Source organism: Canis lupus, chromosome 12 (assembly GCF_048164855.1).
Source record: "Canis lupus baileyi chromosome 12, mCanLup2.hap1, whole genome shotgun sequence".
NCBI classification, from domain to species: Eukaryota; Metazoa; Chordata; class Mammalia; order Carnivora; family Canidae; genus Canis; species Canis lupus.
Genome location: NC_132849.1, coordinates 442,052 through 465,914, shown reverse-complemented (window position 1 = coordinate 465,914; position 23,863 = coordinate 442,052). Strand labels below are relative to the sequence as shown.

General features: G+C 42.9%; 1 pseudogene; it reads right to left on the bottom strand.

Annotated features, from left to right (window-relative positions):
- Nucleotides 1–22,065: 22,065 nt before the first annotated feature.
- On the bottom strand, nt 22,066–23,250 carry LOC140601873 (olfactory receptor 6C76-like; annotated as a pseudogene).
- Between the last annotated feature and the right edge of the window lie 613 nt (nt 23,251–23,863).

Here is a 23,863-nt window from a genome sequence, read left to right as displayed (position 1 = left end):
CTGCCTTTTGTGTAGAGATCCACACAGGAAATCTTGGATGAGTTGTTCCAAGGGTTCAATTACTCCATCTCCCCCTGTGAAGCACAGGTGCATCAGCCCACTGACCACAAGCATGGCCGGTCTGGACTGAGAACAAGTCCCATTCATGGGGAAAGTCAGGACCCACAGATGATCAGGGCAAGCCAAGAAAACAGACTAGGAAGAACAGGCCCTAGGTTCCCTGGGGCCTGCCGAAGAAGGTGCTCTCCCTGATCCTTCCTCCCTAGGTCAGGAACAGACCAAGGTACATCAGCTTAGGGGAAATGCCACGGAGTCCATGCTTTGGTCTCTTCTCAGGCCCAATCTGTGGGATCTTGAGCAGCATTTGAGGTGCTAACCCTCTGTGTTCTATCTGCAGTGGGATGTTTACGGATGACTCCATGGAATACTGGTCTTCATAAAAGCTCTGAGTTGAGAGAAATGCGGGTGATGCTCAGCTACTGGAATGTGTTGAAGTTGCCAATGCTCTGTCCTGCGTCCCAACCAACTAATGGTATTTTGAAGCATAGAACCCTTTTCTGTGTGGGCCCTAAAGTCCTTTTTTCCTGCACAACTTCCCGAGGGGATGGGTGTCTCTGGGCTGAGCGCCAGACCCTGTTCTTCCCAGTGGCCCGTGGTTTGGAAGCTGACTACAGTGCTCCTCCTTGTGTCTCTGGGGTGGAAAGGAACCATCCACCCTGACTCCGGGTGAGGCCTGGACCATGCGGATACTCCGCGAAGGCAGAATGGATACTTTTGTACAGTCCCTTCTGCGATCCGGCAGGAAAGGAGTCTCTCAGAAAATGAAGTCATTTTCCGTGTCTACCAGGTGTTCAGCACAGCCCAAAGGGTCCTGGGCCAGCAACTCTACAGGTGACTGACCACCCCATACACAGCACAGGGCCTGAGGCTCGCCTCTACTACCGGCATGTTTTGGGAATGTCACTGCACCTCTCTGAGCTTCCTTTTCCTCCTCTGAGAAGGGCTGTGAAGAGGATGAACATCATGGGGCTACTGTGGGCAATCCTGACAGAAAACATGGCCTAGACTTCTCTGCTGTGTGGCCCTGTTCAAAGGGCTGCTGGGCATCTTCCTGTGGAGCAGCTGTCTCTCGCCAGCGAAGAAGCTCTCCACATCAAGCCTGTGGCAACCTCGGTGTACAGAAGCACGTGGAAAGCAGGCCGTTTTCCTCTTTGCAAAAGACTTCTGGGATTCCATCTAACTGGCCCTGCTCCTTGTCCTTCATGTGTCCAGAGCAGCGGTCAGTGGGGAAGACAGAGCAGTTCATGGTCCACTCAGTAGATGGAAAGTGCTGGTTGGGATTCCTTTCTCCAAGAATAGAGAGAAAGCGCCTAGGATTGCAGCCACATTTCGAAGCACTAACATCATTGAAAGAATACAGTAGATACACTGTCTCGGTCTCAAGTCTAGTCAGAGAGTCAGACAGTCAATCACTCGACCTGTCGTAGGCACGCATGTCCACAGTTGGTTAGATGTGACATCTTCATGGCCGCCGCATGGGATGAATGGATCCACCCACATTTTGACCACGCGGACGGATGATAAGATCAAGGAAGGGCACTGGGTGGCTCAGTCAGTGAGGCCCCTGCTCTCAGGTCAGGCCATGATCCCAGGGACCTGGTTTTTTTGCCCTCTCCCCCTGCAGCTCACCCTGCTTATTCTCTTTCCCTCTCTCCAAGAATTTAAAAAACTTCCTTAAAAGTGTTTGTAAAATATCAAGTAAACCTCGGATGGTCTGAATCCAGTGCGAGAAATTTGATGCATCAAAGGGTTTCCACCCATTCTGGGTTTCCAGGTGATGGCAGATCAAGCAACTTAAACAGTCTCTGGGGTCACACAAGTTGCTCCTTGCAGCTCGGCAGACATGCAAGAGAATGGCATCATGTCAAGTGCCCAGGGCCTTGAAAATCTGAATCACTGTGACAATGGCCCCATTGATGGAGTACTGCAAGGCCCTCTAAGGACACAGCTCATGACCTATTTGGCCTACAACGATCTGATGTATTCTGGCACATGACACCTTAGAGATAAGCATGGAGAATGGCTTCATCTCACCCTTCCTTTTGTCTAAGTCACCGTCTTCAGTGTGATGTTTTGTGTGGTCTGCAGACCTTGTTTAACGACAGAGGTGCTGGGTTCTACACAGGATATTTGGGGCGCGTGGGTGAAATAAGGAAAATGGTAGTGAAACGCAAAGACACTCATTGCTCTGAGTGAAACAAGCAAACTGCCCCCGCTCCTCAAAAACATTAAATCTATTCTGCACCATTCCAACCTAGGGGAACAGTGTCTTATCACCTCAGACATCGCTGGAGGTTAGGAGTGGAGGTTCAGGGATCCCTGGGTGGCGCAGCGGTTTGGCGCCTGCCTTTGGCCCAGGGCGCGATCCTGGAGATCCGGGATCGAATCCCACGTCGGGCTCCCAGTGCATGGAGCCTGCTTCTCCCTCTGCCTGTGTCTCTGCCTCTCTCTCTCTCTCTCTCTGTGTGACTATCATAAATAATAAATAGAAAAATTAAAAAAAAAAAAAAAGGAGTGGAGGTTCAGGTCTCTTTGCGGTTTGGCCTATGAGGCAGTCATGTGGAAACACTAAGGGAGGGCCCCAGGTTTCTCTCCATGTTTGTGTGGGGACCATCTCTCTGTGGAGAACCCTCTTCCCATTCTCACCTCAGAACAGCACTGCTCCTTGTTTGCCTTGTGCACCCGATCATTGTCTAGGGAGTTTGATATGCTGAAGCCCCAGAACATCTCCCCCAAGATATTCTGGGTGCAGCTCTGCAAATACAGTGCCCCGTATGTGCAGGGCCAGGAGACATTAGGGTACCCCCTGCACAACACCCAATGGGACATCCCCTTTTTAAATCATGTTCTCCGCTTCACATCACAGGGGCACCTGAAGAGACATCTGCCAAGGAGAAGTCAGATGAAAGAGACTCTTGCGCTCATGACTTACATACTCGTAGTTGAGCTTGGCCCTCAGCGCTCACCTTCTCATCTTGCCTGCTATGGCCTGGGGTCTGAACACCAAAGATGTGACAGGCTTCCAAACCATGGCAGCTGGTTTCTGCCCAGGAAGGGCATGTTCCTTTCTGCTGTCCCATCTCCACACAGACAAGCACACAAACACACACACACACACACACACACAGTCTCACACAAACACACTCTTACATACACAAACAGGCACACACACAATGAGCCTGAAGGAGGTTCGAGCCCCCTCAGCTGAGATTACAGTGTGACCTGCTCTCCAGTGTCTTCCCCAGGTGCCTTGTAGTACCTGTTGAGGTTTCCCGCATATAACCAGAAGCTTCGGTGAAGAGGGCCGAGCTGACGTCCATAGCGACATGAACATCTCTCTGTCTGGACTCTCTTTTGCCCAGAGCCACTGAAAGTAGGGCAACAGCAACAGAACATCTTGTTCTCTAGTTAAGTGCGCTGGAAAGAAGGACATTCTTCAATGCAGCATCCTGGTTACCAGAGTTCTAAATCCACTACACTCTTGTCTCCAAGGAAGTGACATCACTTTTTCAAGATTCCAGCCCTTGGGCCCCTCCCTTCAGTCAGACCTATCCAGACCCCCTTCTTGGCAGATGACTGCTTACCCCATGCCATCTCCTTAACTGTACATCAGGAGTCAAAAATGCCATAGCCACAACTCTCTGAAAATGTAAGGAAGGTCTTACTTTTCTGGAGACGGAGCTGAATTCAGACCTTTCTTTCTGTGCTTGCTTTCCCAGATCTGTGACCTATCTAACCCACCATGTCTCTCACATAGTCCCCAGGTTCCCACCCTGCACGGTGATAGAAGAGGCAGAATCTCCTACCTTGGGACATCATCAGGGGTCTATTGATGATCTTTGTAATGCACGTGAGCTGGTGCCCTGTGTATCTGAGGCGCAATTTTAAGGATGGTGCATTGACATGTGGAGGTGAGTTTTGGGGTGGAGTACCACTTGAAAGTGGTCTCGGTTCCAGCAACAGAATATTACAATGATCACTTTACCTCCGGCCTCATTTCAATGGGGGCACCATGATGGGGTGGGAATGCTCCAAAATGCATACATGGTCATCTTCTGTTGTCAAACCCTCCAAATGTGTCCTGTTCTATTTTGAATGAGTCTGAGGTGCCTCCTTCTGGGCTCTGGGGGTCATAGCCTTCACCATGGCTCCCAGCAATAATGACCTGTGGCATAAATATTCCTGTGTCACCCCGAGGTGTTTTGTGACTGGGATCTGAACAACAGGATACATCCAACACAATGGCATGTCACATCTAAGTTCCAAATTGAACTATGCTTAGGGTTAGGGCTAGCATTTGGATTGGGGTTAGGGTTAGTTTTACGGTGTAGGGTTAGGTTTATGTTTAGGGTTAGGGTTAGTGTTTAGGGTGAGTGTAAGAGTTACTGTTTAGCTTAGCGATTAGGGTTATGGTTTTTGGGTAGAGTTAGGTTTCAATTTTGGCTTCAGGTCCAAGTTCTGGAAGGTTAGCGTTGGGTGAGTGTTCGTGTTCTGGTTGGGGTTAGAATTCCGATTAGCATTCGGGTTAGGGTTACCGTTAGGTTTAGGGTTAGGGTTCTTGTCCTAGATCGGGTTAGCATTTGGTTTCGATATCAGGATAAGGTTTGTTTAAGGTTAGGGTTCGGGTCTAGGTAACGTAACCCACAAGTGGCTCCCTTTGACTCATTTGTCTCTTCACAGGAACACTCCGACATGAAGCCCTCCTAATGGAATTCAAGAGATCTATGTGATCCTGGGCTGAGAGTCGCTCTCCAGCGACAACTCTTGTAGTCTCCCAACCTGCTCTGTGGAGGCATCAAGGTTCTCCTTGTGGATCCAAAGACCAATCCGAGGTTTACTTGATATTTTACAAACACTTTTAAGGAAGTTTTTAAATTCTTGGAGAGAGGTAAAGAGAATAAGCAGGGTGAGCTGCAGGGGGAGAGGGCGAAGCAGGCTCCCCAGTGTGCTGGGAGTCCAATGGAGGTCTCAAAGCAAGGTCCAAGGAATCATGGCCTAACCAGAAAGCAGGAGCCTCACTGACTGAGCCACCCAGTGCCCTTCCTTGATCTTATCTTCCATCCGAGTGGTCGAAATGTGGGTGGATCCATTCATCCCATGCGGCGGCCATGAGTTCCTTCAATAATTTGGCTTTTGTGGACATTGCTGCTATAAACATCGGAGTGCATGTGTCCTAGCATTTCCCTGCATCTGTATCTTGGGAAAATCCCCAGCAGTGCAATTGCTGGGTCATAGGGCAGATCTACTTTTACTCTTTGTGGAACCTTCATACTGTTTTCCAGAGTGGCTACACCAATTCACATTCCCACCAACAGTGCAGGAGGGTTCCCCTTTCTCCACATCCTCTCCAAAATTTGTATTTTCCTGCTTTGTTAATTTTCCCAATTCTCACTGGTGTGAGGTGGGATCTCATTGTGGTTTTGATTTGTATTTCCCTGATGGCAAGTGATCGGGAGCATTTCCTCATGTGCTTGTTGGCCATGTCTATGTCTCCCTCTGTGAGACTTCTGTTCATGTCTTTGGGCTGTTTCATGATTGGATTGTTTGTTTCTTTGGTTTTTTTTTTTAATTTAATTTTATTTTTTAAAAGATTTATTTATTTATTTATTTATTTATTTATTTATTTATTTATTTATTATAGACAGAGAGAGAGAGAGAGAGAGAGAGAGGCAGAGACACAGGCAGAGGGAGAAGCAGGCTCCATGCCGGGAGCCCGATGCGGGACTTGATCCCGGGACTCCAGGATCATGGCCTGGGCCAAAGGCAGGCGCTAAACCGATGAGCCACCCAGGGATCCCCTGTTTGTTTCTTTGCTGCTGAGTTTAATAATTTCTTTGTAGATCTTGGAAATTAGCCCTTTATCTGATACATCATCTGCAAATATCTTCTCCCATAATGTCCGTTGTCTTTTAGTTTTGTTGACTCTTTCTTCTCCTGTGCAAAACCTTCTTTTTTTATGATGTCCCAATAGTTCTTTTTGCTTTTGTTTCTCTTGCCTCCATGGATGAATCTTGCAAGAAATTACTGGGGCCAAGTTCAAAAACTGTTTTGCCTGTGTTCTCCTCTAGGATTTTGATGGAATCTTGTCCCACATTAAGAGCTTTCATCCATTTTGAGTTTAACTTTTTTATGGTACAAGTGAGTTGTCTAGTTTCATGCTTCAGCATGTGGAAGTCCAATTTTCCCAACAACATTTATTAAGTAGACTGTCTTTTTTCCACTGGATAGTCTTTCCTCCTTTGTTGAATACTAGTTGACCATAAAGTTGAGGGTCCACTTCTGGATTCTCTCTTATGTTCCATTGATCTATGTGTCTATTTTTGTGCCAGTACCACACTGTCTTGTTGACCATAGCTTTGTGGTACAACGTGAAATCTGGCATTGTGATGCCCCCAGCTATGGTTTTGTTTTTTAAAATTCCCCTGGCTATTCGGGGTCTTTTCTGATTCCACACAAATCTTAAGATGATTTGTTCCAACTCTCTGAAGAAAGTCTATGGTATTTTATAAGGATTGCTTTAAATGTGTAAATTGCTCTGGGTTACATTGACATTTTCACAATATTATTTCTTCCAATCCATGAGCCTGGAATATTTTTTTCACCTCTTTGTGTCTTTTTCAATTTCTTTCAGAAGTGTTCTGTAGTTTTTAGGGTATAGATCCTTTACCTCTTTGGTTAGGTTTATTCCGAGGTATGTTATGTTTTGGGGTGCAATTGTAAATGGGATTGACTCCTTAATTTCTCTTTCTTCAGTCTCATTGTTAGTGTATAGAAATGCCACTGACTTCTCGGCATTGATTTTGTATCCTGCCATGCTGCCCAATTGCTGTATGAGTTCTAGCAACCTTGGGGTTGAGTCTTTTGGGTTTTCTATGTAGAGTATCATGTCATCAGTGAAGAGGGAGAGTTTGACTTCTTTGCCAATTTGAATGCCTTTTATGTCTTTTTGTTGTCTGATTGCTGAGGCTAGGACTTCGAGTACTATATTGAATAGCAGTGGTGAGAGTGGACATCCCTGTCTCTCTCTCTCTTTTTTTTTTTTTTTTGACATCCCTGTCTTGTTCCTGATCTTAGGGGAAAGGCTCCCAGTGCTTCCCCATTGAGAATATTGGCTGTGGACTTTTCATAGATGGCTTTTAAGATGTTGAGGAATATTCCGCCTATCCTTACACTCTGCAGAGTTTTGATCAGAAACGAATGCTGTATTTTGTCAAATGCTTTCTCTGCATAGATTGAAAGGATCATATTTTCTTGTTTTTTTTCTATTCTTGATATGATCAATCACATTGATTGCTTTATGAGTGTTGAACCAGCCTTGCATCCTGGGGATAAATCCTACTTGGTCATGGTGAATAATCTTCTTAAGGTATTGTTGGATCCGATTGGCTAGTATCTTGTTGAGAATTTTTGCATCCATGTTCATCAGGGATATTGGTCTGTAATTCTCCTTTTTGGTGAGGTCCTTGTCTGGTTTTGGAATTAAGGTGATGCTGGCCTCATAGAATGAATTTGGAAGTACTCCATCTTTTTCTATCTTTCCAAACAGCTTTAGTAGAATAGGTATGGTTTCTTCTTTAAACGTTTGATAGAATTCCCCTGGGAAGCCATCTGGCCCTGGACTTTTGAGTCTTGGGAGGTGTTTGATGACTGCTTCAATATCCTCCCTGGATATTGTCCTGTTCAAGTTTTCTATTTCTTCCTGTTCCAGTTTTGGAAATTTGTGGCTTTCTAGGAATGCGTACATTTCTTCTAGATTGCCTAATTTATTGGCGTATAGCTGTTCAAATATGTTTTTAAAATCGTTTGTATTGGGGATCCCTGGGTGGCGCAGCGGTTTAGCGCCTGCCTTTGGCCCAAGGCGCGATCCTGGAGACCCGGGATCGAATCCCACGTCGGGCTCCCAGTGCATGGAGCCTGCTTCTCCCTCTGCCTGTGTCTCTGCCTCTCTCTCTCTCTGTGTGACTGTCAAAAATAAATAAAAATAAAAAAAATCGTTTGTATTTCCTTGGTGTTGGTAGTGATCTCTCCTTTCTCATTCATGATTTTATTAATTTGAGTCTTCTCTCTCTTCTTTTTAATAAGGCTGGCTAATGGTTTATCTGTCTTATTGATTCTTTCAAAGAACCAACTCCTGGTTTTGTTGATCTGTTCCACAGTTCTTCTGGTCTCGATTTCATTGAGTTCTGCTCGAATCTTTATTAACTTTCTTTTTCTTCTGGGCGTAGGATCTATTTGCTGTTTTTTTTCTCTAGCTCCTTTAGGTCTAAGGTTAGCTTTTGTATTTGAGTTCTTTCCAATTTTTGGATGGATGTTTGTATTGCAATGCATTTTCTCCCTCGGGACTGCTTTTGCTGCATCCCAATGATTTTGAACGGTTGTATCTTCATTCTCATTAGTTTTCATGAACTTTTTAATTCTTCCTTAATATCCTGGTTGACCCTTTCATCTTTTAGCACGATGGTCCTTAACCTCCACGTGTTTGAAGTCCTTCCAAGCTTCTTGTTGTGATTTACTTCTAATTTCAAGGCATTGTGGTCTGAGAATATGCAGGGGACAATCCCAATCTTTTGTTATCAGTTCAGACCCAATTTGTGACCCTGTATGTCTTCTATTCTGGAGAAAGTTCCATATGCACTTGAGAAGAATGTGTATTCGGTTGAGTTCGGATGTAAAGTTCTGTAGATATCTGTGAAATCCATCTGGTCCAGTGTATCATTTAAAGCTCTCATTTCTTTGGAGATGTTGGTTTAGAAGACCTATCGAGTGTAGAAAGCGCTAGATTGAAGTCACCAAGTATAACTATATTATTATCTAAGTATGTCTTAATTTTGGTTATTAATTGATATATTTGGGAGCTCCCACATTCGGGGCATATATATTGATGAATGTTAAGTCCACTTGTTGGATAGATCCTTTAAGTATGATATAGTGTCCCTCTTCATCTCTCACTACAGTCTTCAGGGTAAATTTTAGTTTATCTGATATAAGGATGGCTACCCCTGCTTTCTTTTGAGAACCATTTGAATGGTAAATGGTTCTCCAACCATTTTTTTTTCAGGCTGTAGGTGTCCTTCTGTCTAAAATGAGTCTCTTGTAGACAGCAAATACATGGGTCCTGCTTTTTTATCCAGTCTGACACCCTGCGCCTTTTGATGGGGTCATTAAGCCCGTTCACGTTCAGAGTTACGATCGAAAGATATGAGTTTACTATCATCATGATACCTATTCAGTCCCTGTTTATGTGGATTGTTCCATTGGACTTCCTCTTAAAGAGGAATTTAAAGAGTCCCCCTTAAAATTTCTTGCAGAGATCGTTTGGAGGTCACATATTCTTTCAGTTCCTGCCTGTCTTGGAAGCTCTTTATCTCTCCTTCTATTCTGAATGAAAGCCTTGCTGGATAAACTATTCTTTGCTGCATGTTCTTCTCATTTAGGACTCTGAATATATCCTGCCATCCCCTTCTGGCCTGCCAGATCTCTCTGGAAAGGTCAGCTGTTAATCTAATATTTCTCCCCATAAAATTTAGAGATGTCTCTTGCTGTTTTAAGGATCTTCTCTTTATCTTTGGAATTTGCAAGTTTCACTATTAAATGCAGAAGATTTAACCGGTTTTTATTGATTTTGGGGTGTGTGTGTGTGTGTGTGAATCTATTTCCTGGATGTGAATGCCTGTTTCCCTTCCCATGTTAGGAAAGTTTTCAGCTATGATTTGTTCAAATACATATTCTGGACTTCTGTCTCTTTCGGCGCCCTCAGGAACCCCATTTAAATGTACATTTTTCTTCCTCAGGCTGTCATTTATTTCCCTTAATCTATCCTCGTGATTTTTTAGTTGTTTGTCTCTTTTTTCCTCCGTTTCCCTCTTTGTCATCAACTTGTCTTCTATGTCACTCACTCATTCTTCCACTTCGTTAACCCTCATCGTTAGGACTTCTAGTTTGGAATGCATCTCATGTATTGATTTTTAAATTCTGTCTGATTAGATCTAAATTCTGCAGTCATGAAGTTTTTTAAGTCCTTTATGCTTTCTTCTAGAGCCACGAGTAGCTTTAAAATAGTGCTTCTGAATTGGCTTTCTGACATTGAATTTTAATCCAAATTTTGTAACTCTGTGAGTGATGACTGTTTCTGGTTCTTTTTTTGAGGTGAGGTTTTCCTTCTCGTCATTTTGCTCAGTGCAGAGTGGCCAAAAACAAGTTGTATTGGGAAAAGCAGAAAAAGAGAGAAGAGAAAGAAGAAAAGAAAAAGAAAAAAACAAAAGAGAAGGAAAGAAGAAAGGGGGAAGCAAACAGAAAACAAAAAACAAGGGAGAGTGTCCTCTGATTTTATATACTGTAAATCCCTTGACTTCCCCCAGAACTTTCTAGTGCCTCTTGGTCAATAACTTGCTTTTCCTCTGACCTTCTAGCTGGTTTTCTGGGGGAGGGGCCTGCTGTGACGATTCTTAGGTGTTAGCACTTGGGGGAGCTGCTCAGCCTCGTGCCTTGTGCAGGGCTCAGTGAAAGTTGTTTACCTGTTTATCCCGTGAGGCCACCGTGAATCTCAGTGGGGGTTGTTTATCCTGTGAAGCCTCAGGAGGTAAAACAACAGTAGCAGCGACCAGCTTTCCAGCCCCAGAGTCACCCCCTAAAGGAAATATGGAGCTCTCAGTCCACTGGGGCCTAGATGCTCCGGGGGCGGGGCCGCTGATCTGCTCAGCTTGGGACAGAAGCGTCCTTGCTGTCCTGTACCCTCCCGATCTCTGCCTATCCCGTGGGGTGTGCCGGATCTTGGGTTGTGTCCCCAGCCCCCTGTGCTTCCGGGCCTGTGCTGTTGGAATCGCGGTCCTGGCTGCACAGCTCCCTCTGCCCAGAGCCTCTGCCCAAGCTGCCCCCGAGCTGCTCCCGGGTCCAGCCGTGCACGCACTACAGCTCTTTCGGGAGCTCGGCTGCGGGGTTTGGCGTGCTCTCCCTGGGACACAGGTCCTCTGTTAGTGTCCCAGGGAGCCTGAGGGCATCCCCGCCCCTCCTGGGATCCTGCTCCAACTCCCTGCGAGCGCACCTTTCCATCCAGGAGGATTGTTTGAAGCTCCTGCTTCTCCGGGACAGGGCTTTCCTGTCCTGGGTGCACTCGCTGCGGCCTTACCCTGGCTCCTCGCAGGGCCCCTCCCCCTTGGATGCCTTTTGTTTCTTTATTTCTTTTTTCCCATCTTCCTACCTTGATAGAAGCGTGAACTCTTTTCACTGTAGCATTCCAGCTGTTCTCTCTTTAAATCTCAGGCCGAATTCATAGGTTTTCAGGATGATTTGAAGGCTATCTAGGTAATTTGGTGGGGACAGGTGACTTGGGGACCCTACTCTTCTGCCATCTTTCCCGCCTCTATAATGTCTTCCTGACCTTTCTTTTGGGGCAAATTCCTCCATCGTGTCAACTTGGCTAAGTTTTTATCTTTCATATGTTATTAAGGGTTGTTCTGTTTCTTGCACCTCGGAATAGTACTAAATTTAAAAAAGTCATACAGTGTCCAGAGCCTGGCACTTAAGGAAGTGTTTTTGGTGTATGCTGTGTGAATTCTGCTGTTGTGTTTTGACAGCTCTTTCCCACACGTCCATCCTCTGTAGAGTTCCTCCTTCCTGGCAGTGTGGAGTTTTGGGGACTTTATTGAGGTGTGGTTTGATTTGTTCATTAAAAAATGCCTGAAATAAAAGGAAAGAAAGAAGAAGAAAAAAAGGGAGTGGGTGGGAGAAGCCTACTCCAAAAAGAAAGGGAAAGGGAACCAACACAACACAAAAACAATAAAAAAACTATAGTCTGATTTCAAAGAAAAAGAAAAAAAGATTCCTGAGTCAAAAAATAAAAATAATAAAAGAGAAGAGAGAAAAGGAAATGTAAAAACAAAGAGAAAACCGTAAGCCCCATTCCAAAGGAAAAAGAATAAAAAGAATAAGACAAATGAAAAAAAAAATGCCACCAGGTCCTATTTCTTTCAGAACTGAAGGGGAGAATATGGGGCACTGTATTCTCAGTAAACTTGTTTCAGGTAGAGTCCTGTCTGTGTGCTCTTCTGGGAGAAAGGATAGCTGAGTTGGCTCTGAGTCACCTGTCCCAGTAAAGAAAAACAGTTGCCTAGCACCAGGGTGCAGGATGTGATGTCAATGGCTTCCACCCCTATTGGGGGGCACTGTGTTGCCCTCTGATGTCCAACAGTGTTTTCAGCCTGGGTAAAATGGTGACACCCCTCTCTGTTCAGGAAGTCCTCAATGAAGCCAAGGCCATCAGGGAGCCAGTGCCAGGTATCTTGCATTTATCTCTGGTGAGGCTGGGATTCAAAGCTCCAATTCATAAAGGAGCCACCACCACATGGATGTGCTTCCTCCTCTGCATTAGAGGCTCCATACACTCTGACTATGTTCTTTGTCACAGAAAACCAGTCTTCTGCCCTTGAAGTGGGCACGTTCTATGCTGTGGCACCTCAAATAGTAGTAACCAGGCTATCCCCTCTCTGCACAGGCCTCTGTCCCTTGCAGATTAAAGCCCATTTGTTGATGCCTACAGTGTCTTTTGTCCTTGGAGACAGTATATATCCTCTTCCCTATGTAATCCAGAAAGGGGAACAATCTCTCCCAGTGTGACCCATGAGAACCCTACACCACTTTGTGCCTGCTCCCCATCCAAAGTCTTCCTTCTCACCAGTAGCACTCACTACAGCTCCATTCTGGAGAAAGTATCACACTTCCCAAAGCTCAGAGTTTGAGCTATGATCACTGTAAAAAACCTGTGCCACTCAGCTCCCCCAACTCCCCAGTCTGTGGTCCAATAGGTTTTCTTCTTTTTTTTTTTTGTGAACCTACATCTCCTCTCTCAACCTCTCTTTCTCTTAACTTTCCCTATACAAAGAGTTCCCTCCCCTGTGCAGCAGGGTAGCTCTCTCCCTTAACTCACTTCCACAGACCTCCACCTGCCACATTGTCTCCCAATAACTATGGAAATCCTTCTTCCAATACTCAGATCCATTTCCTGGGTATTTCAAGTGATCAATACAGCTGTGTTCCAGGGATGAGGAAAGCCCAGGTCCCCCTCCTTCTCTGCTCCAACCCACCCCAGGTGTTTTTCAAACCGCTGCTTCTCTGCAGGGCTGATTGTTGTGCTTTTTTTAAGGACAGGGGTTCAGCTTTCTATTGCCTTCCAGGTCCACCAATGAGCCACTGATTTTTAAAATTCCAGGCTTTGAGTCCCTCTGTTTGTAAGAAATCATGCAATTCAGCCTCTCTGGTTTTCTGACATCTTTTTTTAAATAAAAAAAATCCCAGAGAAAGCTTTTGTTTGTTTTGTTTTGTTTTGTTTTTCTTGCACTCATTTTCAATCAAGAAGGCAAGTGTCCACATTTATCTTTCTTTTGTGAAGATTTATATTTCTTATTCAAGTTTTGAGAGAGATGGTTTATCCTGGTTTAGGCTCAATATATCTACAAGCAACACAAATTATCCACTGTGTATGAACACTGAACTGCTTTGTTACTTAATTGTATAACGTCCAGAAAAATCCAAAACATGGGCCGACACTTCCACTTACCTATGATGATCTGTTTCAGAATTTGTTCACTATTTTTGCCTTTGTAGACATTGTAGATTTTACTTACTTTTCCACCAGTTCAACCACTCATCCTTTCATTTTCTTTTTAAAAATTTTTCAGAACTTTTAGAATTCTTTTACCAGAAGGATCTTTGAAGGATCTGAGTGCCATCTATTAGGAAATGAAGGCTCTTCTTTATGTTCCCAAGGCTTGATTTTTATTACTGTTTTTTTTTACTATAACTGTATATATTGCCATTTATTTTACTGGACAATGTATTAATTTCCTGTGGATACTGTAATAAATTATGACAAAATAAATTTTTGTTTCTTTCTTCTTCATTCACTTTTTCTTCTATATTTTTCTTTTTTTCTTTTTTCTTTTTCTCTTTCTTTCCTTCTTTCTCACCTCTTTTTCCCCTTTTCCCAATACAACTTATTTTTCACCACTCTGCACTGAGCAAAATGACTAGAAGGAAACCTCACCTCAAAAGAAAGAATCAGAAACAGTCCTCTCTCCCACAGAGTTACAAAATTTGATTACACTTCAATGTTAGAAAGCCAGTTCAGAAACACTATTATAAAGCGACTGGTGGCTCTAGAAAAAAGCACAAAGGACTCAATAGACATCATGACTGCAGAATTTAGATCTAATCAGGCAGATATTAAAAATCAATTGAATGAGATGCAATCCAAACTTGTTAGAAGTCCTAACGATGAGGGTTAACGAGGTGGAAGAACGAGGGAGTGACATAGAAGACAAGTTGATGGCAAAGAGGGAATATGAGGAAAAAAGAGACAAACAATTAAAAGACCATGAGGATAGGTTAAGGGAAATAAGTGATAGTCTGAGGAAGAAAAATCTACGTTTATTTGGGGTTCTTGAGGACGTCAAAAGGGACAGAGGTCCAGAATATGTATTTGAACAAATCATAGCTGAAAACTTTCCTTTTTTATTTATTTTTATTTTTTTATTTTTGAAAACTTTCCTAATCTGGGAAGGGAAACAGGCATTCAGATCCAAGAAATAGAGATATCTCCCCCTAAAATCAATAAAAACCATTCAACACCTCGATATTTAATACTTAAACTTGCAAATTCGAAAGATAAAGAGAAGATCCTTAAAGCAGCAAGAGACAAGAAATCCCTGACTTTTATCGGAAGGAGTATTAGGTTAACAGCAGACCTCTCCACAGACCTGGCAGGCCAGAAAGGGCTGGCAGGATATATTCAGGGTCCTAAATGAGAAGAACATGAAACCAAGAATACTGTATGCAGCAAGGCTCTCATTCAGAATGGAAGGAGAGATAAAGAGCTTCCAAGACAGGCAGGAACTGAAAGAATATGTGACCTCCAAAGCAGCTCTGCAAGAAATTTTAGGGGGGACTCTTAAAATTCCCCTTTAAGGAGAAGTCCAGTGGAGGGATCCCTGGGTGGCGCAGCGGTTTGGCGCCTGCCTTTGGCCCAGGGCGCGATCCTGGAGACCCGGGATCGAATCCCACATCAGGCTCCCGGTGCATGGAGCCTGCTTCTCCCTCTGCCTGTGTCTCTGCCTCTCTCTCTCTCTCTCTCTCTATCATAAATAAATAAAAAAAAATTTAAAAAATAAAATCTTAAAAAAAAAGAAGAAGTCCAGTGGAACAATCCACAAAAACAAAGACTGAATAGATATCATGATGACACTAAACTCATATCTTTCAATAGTAACTCTGAACGTGAACGGGCTGAATGACCCCATCAAAAGGCGCAGGGTTTCAGACTGGATAAAAAAGCATGACCCATCTATTTGGTGTCTACAAGAGACTCATTTTAGACAGAAGGACACCTACAGCCTGAAAATAAAAGGTTGGAGAACCATTTACCATTCAAAGGGTCCTCAAAAGAAAGCCGGGGTAGCCATCCTTATATCAGATAAACTAAAATTTACCCCGAAGACTGTAGTGAGAGATGAAGAGGGACACTATATCATACTTAAAGGATCTATCCAACAAGAGGACTTAACAAACCTCAATACATATATGCCCCAAATGTGGGAGCTGCCAAATATATCAATGAATTAATAACCAAAGTTAATATACTTAGAAAATAATACACTTATACTTGGTGACTTCAATCTAGCGCTTTCTACCCTCGATAGGTCTTCTAAACACAACATCTCAAAAGAAACGAGAGCTTTAAATGATACACCGGACCAGATGGATTTCACAGATATCTACGGAACTTTACATCCAAACTCAAATGAATATACATTCTTCTTAAGTGCACATGGAACTTTCTCCAGAATAGACCACAAACGGGGTCACAAATCAGGTCTGAACCGATACCAAAAGTTTGGGATCGTCCCCTGCATATTCTCCGAAAATAATGCCTTGAAATTAGAACTAAATCATAGCAAGAAGTTTGGATGGACTTCAAACACGTGGAGGTTAAGGACCTTCCTGCTAAAAGATGAAAGGGTCAACCAGGAAATTAAGGAAGAATTAAAAAGATTCATGGAAACTAATGAGAATGAAGATACAACCGTTCAAAATCTTTGGGATGCAGCAAAAGCAGTCCTAAGTGGGAAATACGTCACAATACAAGCATCCATTCAAAAACTGGAAAGAGGGATCCCTGGGTGGCGCAGCGGTTTGGCGCCTGCCTTTGGCCCAGGGCGCGATCCTGGAGACGCGGGATCGAATCCCACGTCGGGCTCCCGGTGCATGGAGCCTGCTTCTCCCTCTGCCTGTGTCTCTGCCTCTCTCTCTCTCTCTCTGTGACTATCATAAATAAATAAAATCTTAAAAAAAAAAAAAAAAAAAAAAAAAAAAAAAAACTGGAAAGAACTCAAATACAAAAGCTAACCTTACACCTAAAGGAGCTAGAGATAAAACAGCAGATAGGCCTACACCCAGCAGAAGAAGAGAGTTAATAAAGATTCGAGCAGAACTCAACGAAATCGAGACCAGAACAGTGGAACAGATCAACAAAACCAGGAGTTGGTTCTTTGAAAGAATTAATAAGATAGATAAACCATTAGCCAGCCTTATTAAAAAGAAGAGAAAGAAGACTCAAATTAATAAAATCATGAATGAGAAAGGAGAGATCACTACCAACACCAAGGAAATACAAACGATTTTTAAAACATACTATGAACAGCTATAGGCCAATAAATTAGGCAATCTAGAAGAAATGGACGTATTCCTGGAAAGCCACAAACTACCAAACTGGAACAGGAAGAAATAGAAAACCTGAACAGGCCAATAACCAGGGAGGAAATTGAAGCAGTCATCAAAAAACTCCCAAGACACAAAAGTCCAGGGCCAGATGGCTTCCCAGGGGAATTCTATCAAACGTTTAAAGAAGAAACCATACCTATTCTACTAAAGCTGTTTGGAAAGATAGAAAGAGATGGAATACTTCCAAATTCGTTCTGAGGCCAGCATCCCCTTATTTCCAAAACCAGACAAAGACCCCAGCAAAAAGGAGAATTACAGACCAATATCCCTGATGAACATGGATGCAAAAATTCTCAACAAGATACTAGGCAATAGGATCCAACAGTACATTAAGAAAATTATTCACTATGTATGACCAAGTAAGATTTATTCCCGGGACACAAGGCTGGTTCAATACTCGTCAAACAATGTGATTCCTCATATCAGCAAGAGAAAAACCGAGAACCATATGATGCTCTCATTAGATACAGAGAAAGCATTTGACAAAATACAGCATCCATTCCTGATCAAAACTCTTCAGAGTGTAGGGATAGAGGGAACATTCCTCAACATCTTAAAAGCCATCTATGAAAAGCCCACAGCAAATATAATTCTCAATGGGTAAGCACTGGGAGCCTTTCCCCTAAGATCAGGAACAAGACAGGGATGTCCACTCTCACCACTGCTATTCAACTTAGTACTGGAAGTCCTAGCCTCAGCAATAAGACAACAAAAAGACATTAAAGGCATTCAAATTGGCAAAGAAGTAGTCAAATTCTCCCTCTTCGCCGATGACATGGTACTCTAATTTTTTTTTTATTTTTTTTTTAATTTTTATTTATTTATGATAGTCACAGAGAGAGAGAGAGAGGCAGAGACATAGGCAGAGGGAGAAGCAGGCTCCATGCACCGGGAGCCTGATGTGGGACTCGATCCTGGGTCTCCAGGATCGCGCCCTGGGCCAAAGGCAGGCGCCAAACCGCTGCGCCACCCAGGGATCCCGACATGGTACTCTACATAGAAAACCCAAAAGCCTCCACCCCAAGATTGCTAGAACTCATACAGCACTTTGGTAGTGTGGCAGGATACAAAATCAATGCCCAGAAATCAGTGGCATTTCTATACACTAACTGAGACTGAAGAAAGAGAAATTAAGGAGTCAATCCTATTTACAATTGCACCCAAAAGCATAAGATACCTAGGAATAAACCTAACCAAAGAGGTAAAGTTTCTATACCCTAAAAACTATTGAACACTTCTGAAAGAAATTGAGGAAGACACTAAGAGTTGGAAAAATATTCCATGCTCATGGATTGGCAGAATTAATATTGTGAAAATGTCAATGTTACCCAGGGCTATTTACAGGTTTAATGCAACCCCTAGCAAAATACCATGGACTTTCTTCAGAGAGTTAGAACAAATTATTTTAAGATTTGTGTGGAATCAGAAAAGACCCCAAATAGCCAGGGGAATTTTAAAAAAGAAAATCATATCTGGGGGCATCACAATGCCAGATTTCAGGTTGGACTACAAAGCTGTGGTCATCAAGACAGTGTGGTTCTGGCAGAAAAACCGACACATAGATCAATGGAACAGAATAGGGAACCCAGAAGTGGACCCTCAACACTATGGTCAACTAATATTTGATAAAGGAGGAAAGACTATCCATTGGAAGAAAGACAGTCTCTTCAATACATGGTGCTGGGAAAATTGGAATCTGCATGCAGAAGAATGAAAATAGACCACTCTCTTGCACGAGACACAAAGATAAACTCAAAATGGATGGAAGATCTTAATGTGAGACAAGATTCCATCAAAATCCTAGAGGAGAACACAGGCAACACTCTTTTCAACACAGCCACACTAACTTCTTGCAGGATACATCCACGAAGGCCAAAGAAACAAACAAACAAAAAATGAACTATTGGGACTTCATCAAGATAAGAAGCTTTTGCACAGCAAAGGATACAGTCAACAAAACTCAAAGACAACCTACAGAATGGGTGAAGATATTTGCAAATGATGTATCAGATAAAGGGCTAGTTTCCAAGATCTATAAAGAACTTATTAAACTCAACACCAAAGAAACAAACCATCCAATCATGAAATGGGCAAAAGACATGAACAGAAATCTCACAGATGAAGACATAGACATGGCCAACATGCACATGAGAAAATGCTCTGCATCACTTGCCATCAGGGAAATACAAATCAAAACCACAATGAGATCCCACCTCACACCAGTGAGAATGGGGAAAATTAATAAGGCAGGAAACCACAAATGTTGGAGAGCATGCAGAGAAAATGGAACCCTCTTACACTGTTGGTGGCAATGTGAACTGGTGTTGCCACTCTGGAAAACTGTGTGGAGATTCCTCAAAGAGTTAAAAATAGACCTGCCCTAGGACCCAGCAATTGCACTGCTGGGGATTTACCCCAACGATAAAGATGGAGTGAAATGCCGGGACACCTGCACCCTGATGTTTATAGCAGCAATGTCCACAATAGCCAAACTGTTGAAGGAGCCTCGGTGTCCATCGAAAGATGAATGGATAATGAAGATGTGGTTTATGTATTCAATGGAATATTACTGAGCCATTAGAAATGACAAATACCCACCATTTGCTTCAACGTGGATGGAACTGGAGGGTATAATGCTGAGTGAAATAAGTCAATCGGAGAATGACAAACAGTATATGGTCTCATTCATTTGGGGAATATAAATAATAGTGATGGGAATAGAAGGGAAGGGAGAAGAAATGCGTAGGAAACATCAGAAAGGGAGACAGAACATGAAGACTCCTAAGTGTGGGAAACGAACTAGGGGTGGTGGAAGGGGAGGAGGGCGGGGGGTGGGGGTGAATTTGTGATGGGCACTGAGGGGGGCAGTTGATGGAATGAGCACTGGGTGTTATTCTGTATGTTGGCAAGTTGAACACCAATAAAAAACAAATTTACTATTAAAAATAATATATTATCTGTAGCTATTACTAACATTACATAGTGTAATATGAAAATATGTCAGTTGTTAAAATGAAAATAATTTTATGGTTTTTTTAAGTAGAGAAAAGCAAGATAAAAAGATATCCTTAATATCTCTGTGTCTGATGATGAAAAATATTAAAAGAAAAATTTAAGGGGCTTATGCATAGCTTATTTGGAAATTTTATTTGCATAAAAACCACAGCATTTATTAAAATAGAGGTATCAATCTAAAAAATGTCAAAAAAATTTCACATTAAATTTTTACCAAATCTGTACAATTTTCTGGCCTCTGTATAAAATATATAGAGAAATAAGACCTTATTCTAAGGGATAACTCATTTATGTGAAATTGGACAGATAAAATGTACATACTTGATATAACTGGAAAACAGTTTGACTTTATTAAGAAGTGTTATGCTGTGGTCAAGTTTAATAAAGAAGAAGAGACAAAATTATTGGTGATTGTGATTATTAGATACAATTTATGAAAAGCTGAGCTTGAGCTGACATTGAAGGAACTATAATTTGTTGATGGGACCTGCGTTCAGCCAGAAAGACCATCAATTATATTTTGAATTTTGCCAAGTACTGACCAATCCACTCATGTATCTATATTAAATGGCGATAGTGTTTATTGAGCTCTTGCCATGAGCCAGGAAAGGTAAGTAGTATGATTCCTAACATTTTATTAACAATTTCGGGGCTGAAGGGCGGGGGCTGGGGGGCTGTAGTGAACACCACAGCCCATGTAGTCCCCAGGCCGGAGGTCTGGCCGCAGGTTTAGTCCCCATCCCGGGGCCCGGCCGCAGGTGCAGCCCCCAGCCCGAGGCACAGACACAAGTGCAGCCCCCAGCCCGAGGCCCGGCCATAGGTGGAGTCCACAGCCCACACCACCTCCTCCACGACCATGCTGCTATTTTTCAACCTCATCCTCTGGGAGCAGCTGGTATTTATGCTGTGTGGGCGCCTATGTCCGTGTCACTTGAGATGCCTGTGGCCATTTCCTTGAGGACGTGCCTGCCGTCTGCACACTGAGCTCAGCTATGAGGAGGCTGCTTTCGCCCTCAGCCTGGCTGGCGCTGCCCCCCTGTCTCAGAGAGCTGCCTGCATCTGCACACCTGCCGCCCCCCTCCCCGGGGTGTCTGTACTGCAGCTGCAGTGGCTTTGGGACTGGCTTCCCAGCTCGGCCGGGGGGTGGGGTAGCCGTGCAGCCACTCTCAGGTGAACAGATGGCAGCACCTGCCCCCCACCCCGCCGAGGGCTGCAGGGATGGGGGCCGAGGGCCCGGGCCCTTTCAGCCCCGCCTGGGTGGAGAACTCGGCCCAAAGGCTCTCGCAGGAGGAGGAAAGGAGCTGCAGTTGAAGTGGACATCAGATGGTGCCCTCCTCAGCATCATATCTATCTATGTGATAGATGTAGAATTTAAGGAACACAGTTAGTTCCAAGATGAATAAGGAATAGCTGATAAAGCATCAAATGTGATCTCTCTCTCCAGGATGCATTTTATTCTTAATCAAAGTTACTTGATTTAGTACACATACATGAGTCAGTATTTATTTACTTATTTACTTATATGGCATAAAATGTAAAATAAAAATAATATACCATATAATATTTTATTACACTAGCATAGTGGGGTTTTTTCAATTCTCAAGACAAAGGATGATATTGATATTTTTTTAAAGATTTTATTTATTTATTCATGATAGACACAGAGAGAGAGAGGCAGAGACACAGGCAGAGAGAGAAGCAGGCTCCATGCACCGGGAGCCTGACGTGGGATTCGATCCCGGGTCTCCAGGATCGCGCCCTGGGTCAAAGGCAGGCGCCAAACCGCTGCGCCACCCAGGGATCCCTGATATTGATATTTTAATCTCAACTTCCAACTTTTAAAGATATTTATTTAAAACAGTAGAGAATGTGTATCAGGACATAAAAGCCAAGGAAAAGTAAAATCCCAAGGAAGATATATAATTGTTTCGAACTTATCAAGATTTTGCAGAAAATCAAATATAAGAATAAAATATACCACACAGATATAAAAATAATTAAGTCTCCATGAACTAATATATAAAGTTGACTAAAATAATCTTTCAAGTATTTGCTACATTTAAATGGAAGAAGCAGAGAAGAAATTAGTCAAATTTGAGAATGTTGGGATGCCTGGGTGTCTCAGTGGTTGGGCGTCCGCTTTCAGCTCAGGGCATGATCCCGGGGTCCTGGGATCTAGTCCCAAATCAGACTCCCAAAGGGGAGCCTGCTTCTCTCTCTTCCTGTGTCTCTGCCCCTCTCTCTGTGTCTCTCATGAATAAATAAGAAAAATATTTTTTAAAATGTTTTTAAAAATTGAGAATGCTTACAATGGAACAGAAAAATAAAATGCTTGCTTCACCTGCTGTTTCCTTAAAGTATAAATAAAGGGATTCAAAAGTGGAGCAACAGAAGTATTGAGAACTGCCACTCCCTTCATCAAGGATATCCTCTGTTTGACTGAGGGTTTAAGGTACATAAAGATGCAGCTGCCATATGAGAGGGAGATGACAATCATGTGAGAAGAACAGGTGGAGAAAGATTTTTTCTCTGGTTGGCAGAAGGAATTTTTAAAATTGTCAGGGCAATATATGTGTATGATAGAATTACGAATGCCAAAGTGACCAGCAGAGTCACCAAAGCTAAGATGAAACTCATCATTTCCAGCACGTGTCTGTCCGTGCAGGAGATCTGCAGGAGGGGAGCAGTGTCACAGTAGAAATGATCAATGACACTGGAATCACAGAAGTCCAGGCTTAAGCCTAAAATGAGTCCTGGAAAGATGATGAGGAAACCAGTGATCCAAGAGCTAAGGACTAGCTGGATACAGATTTTGCTGCTCATAATGGTTGTGTAATGCAGGGGCTTGCAGATGGCGACATAACGATCGTAGGACATGACAGCCAGGAGGTAACATTCAGATGCTCCAAGAAGGAAGGCAAAGCAACTGAGTTGCACAACAGTTATAGGAAATGGTTTTGGGGAACCCTGGGTGGCGCAGCGGTTTGGCGCCTGCCTTTGGCCCAGTGCATGATCCTGCAGACCCGGGATCGAATCCCACATCCGGCATGGAGCCTGCTTCTCCCTCTGCCTGTGTCTCTGCCTCTCTCTCTCTCTCTGTGTGACTATCATAAATAAATAAAAATTAAAAAAAAAGGAAATGGTTTTGTCACCAGTTGCCTTGCTTACAAGCAATTTGAGGATGCAGACTGTCGTATAAGAAATTTCTAAGAAAGAAAAATTTCGAAGAAAGAAATACATAGGGGTCTTGAGATGTGAGTCCAGCAAAGTGAGGGTAATAACTAAGTTGCCTGAGATGCTTAGCAAGTAGGTGAGGAGCAGGAAGACAAATAGCACAATCTTCAGTTTTGGGTCCTCCGTCAATGCTGCTAAGATAAATACTGTCACAGTTGTATGGTTTTCCATCTTGACCTCTTTATATGCTTCTGCTCTGGTAAAAATATTGAGAAAACAATATGCACAGGAACCAATAGTAAATTATGAAGATAATTATGTCAGAATATTAGTAGTTGCTATTGATTATACATACTAATAGGGCACATTTTTGAAATGACTAATGTAAGATAAAGTAACAAAAACTAGTACTTATATTTTTTATTATTTTTATTACTTTATTTTTGAGGAAAGACAAATATTTTCTACAAATCTGATGAATAAAACACTATCTTATAAATCATCTTTGTAGTCTGGCTTAGATTTATGGTAATGAGGTAAAGAAATTAACAAGCATGTGAAAAAATTATTTCTACTTTTCTCAGTATGTAAGCGCTAAGATGTCACAGTACTACTCAGCCTGATGACTGTATAAATATCATTGCCTCATGGAACTGACCATGAGTGCAACAGAGAAACAAGGTGATATATAAATACTTGTGATGGTTGAAAATAGAAATCAAGCTTAGATTTAAGTTTAATTCTGGAAGTAATTCCGGGTAACAACTGTAACTCTTCCCTGGTTTGGCCTGCGCTGCCTCTACTTAGATAATGAATACTCTATCTTGGTCCAGATTTTTTTATT